The 1,875-nt window shown below is 36.4% G+C and overlaps 1 protein-coding gene and 1 long non-coding RNA gene across 8 annotated transcripts in view; one reads left to right on the top strand and one right to left on the bottom strand.

Moving 5' to 3' along the window:
* Positions 1 to 1,875, top strand: part of LOC106868163 (uncharacterized) — a 104,904-nt gene that overhangs the window by 38,062 nt on the left and 64,967 nt on the right. The window contains exon 3 of one of the 2 annotated variants that reach the window (XR_008266662.1): positions 1,128 to 1,295. This is a non-coding gene — a long non-coding RNA (uncharacterized LOC106868163). Of the gene's footprint in view, positions 1 to 1,127; positions 1,514 to 1,875 lie in introns of those variants that run through there. The other variant, XR_001409231.2, reaches the window with a different exon arrangement.
* The window catches only part of LOC106868162 (heparan sulfate glucosamine 3-O-sulfotransferase 5), a 105,115-nt gene that overhangs the window by 53,694 nt on the left and 49,546 nt on the right, over positions 1 to 1,875 (bottom strand). Inside the window, exon 1 of one of the 6 annotated variants that reach the window (XM_014913308.2) lies at positions 1,269 to 1,665. The exons of the other annotated variants lie outside the window; for them this stretch is intronic. The gene's annotated coding sequence lies outside the window, so the exon portion shown is untranslated. Of the gene's footprint in view, positions 1 to 1,268; positions 1,666 to 1,875 lie in introns of those variants that run through there. 6 annotated transcript variants of the gene reach the window in all.

Here is a 1,875-nt window from a genome sequence, read left to right as displayed (position 1 = left end):
TAGAAAGAACAACAAAAGAAAGAAAGAGACCTCGATATTATGTAAATAGAGGAATTTATCTGTAAAGATATGTGACAGTTATTCGGTAGCCATGATAAAACGATAAAACTCCGGCATCCGAAACTCGGAGTTTTATCATGGCTACCAAATAATTGTCACATATTTTTACAGATATATATATATATATCATAAATATATATATGTATCATAAGACACCCAGATATATGTATATATATATATAGTAAAATAATTCTATTTTGGAAAAGTGAATCTTGAAGCAGAAAAATCTATAATACATACATATATACAGACAGACAGACAGACAGAGACGTAAAGAGCCGAAGAAATGCAGCTAAGCATGTTTTATTCCGGCTGGCTAACCTTTAATTCAATGAGTATCAAATTCAATAGATTGAATAACTGAATAGTGATCGTCGAAATCGACGCAGAATCGTTTGCTTAGCTAATTTAACTGGATCAGAACAGACCTAGCAGCACCCAGGACAACAGCAGCAGCAGTAAAACAAAGATGCGGAGACTCTGGCTGAAATTCATCATAGGGTCGGAACGATAAAGAGCTGACATGAACTAAGTAACAACATCAACATCAACAACAACAACAACAACAACAACAGACATCGAACGAAGAACTTCTCTTGATGGTAGTTCAATGTGTTAGAAATAACAGCCAAAGTTCCAACAAACCAAATTTGGCCATCTTAGAGAAGGACAGATTGAAAGGACGTAGTCGGTGATATAGAAACGAAAGGGTGATCACAGCTGGAACGCTTTTAAGGCTAAACAACAACAACAGCTAATAATAATAATAATAATAATAATAATAATAATAATAATAATAATAATAATAATAATGATAATAATAATAATTTCAAGTTTTGCCACAAGGCCAGCAATTTCAGGGGGAGGGAGTAAGTCGATTACATCGGCCTCAGTGCTCAACTGTGACAATTAATCGGTAGCCATGATAAAACTCCGAGTCTCGGATGCCGGAGTTTTATCATGGCTACCGAATGATTGTCACATATTTTTACAGATAAATGCTACTAAGACGGCCCTGATTTCTAGCAAATCGAACGACTATAAAAAAGATTCCTTATTTGTTTCAGGATTAAAGAAGTTTCCACGCCCGGCGAATGAGTATATATCATGGTGGAACCGATGGAGCAAAGAAGAGAAACGTGCAGTGTGGAATTGGAAGCCGAACATGCAGCGATTACAGAATCATTACCAGCAGGAGTTCTACTTACTGAGTGGTCTTGGTTGATGAGTACCAGGTAAGAGAAATCCACAAATGAGAAGAGTATCGCTTGGAAGACCAACTTCAAAACTGAGAGATAAGGGAGCCGTGCAGGCCGTGTGATGCACGAATGTGTCCTTTAGTATTGTGCAGGATTAGTAGTTGTAATTGCTTCCCAGGTGTCTTGGTTAAGGATAGTCGCTTGAACGGACGTCCTGCACCTGTATGTTAACCCTTGGAGTTTTAAATGGGAAATGGCTGTGGGCTTTGTGAGTTGTGAGCGTTGTGGTGTGACGAATGTTGAAAAGCTAAATTTAGACGAGTGAATCTAGTGACCCGTTTCAGTATTTCACTCTGTTTACAAATTACCCAATCAGCAGTTTTAATGAGTCTTTTTTTCTTCTCATTCCTCAACCCGTACGGATGCACGTAATTATACATGCATTTTCATCCGAACACACGTATCTGTGTCATTCATTCTTTCAATATTTATCTATGTACACACATGCATACATACAAATACATATGCATAGGTGTACATGCATAAACGTAAATATATGTACATATACATATGCACACGTATATATATATATATATATATATATATATATATATAT

Source organism: Octopus bimaculoides, chromosome 23 (genome assembly GCF_001194135.2).
Source record: "Octopus bimaculoides isolate UCB-OBI-ISO-001 chromosome 23, ASM119413v2, whole genome shotgun sequence".
Taxonomy (NCBI): domain Eukaryota; kingdom Metazoa; phylum Mollusca; class Cephalopoda; order Octopoda; family Octopodidae; genus Octopus; species Octopus bimaculoides.
The sequence above is the reverse complement of the archived record's forward strand: the minus strand, read 5'-3'. Positions and strand labels throughout refer to the sequence as shown.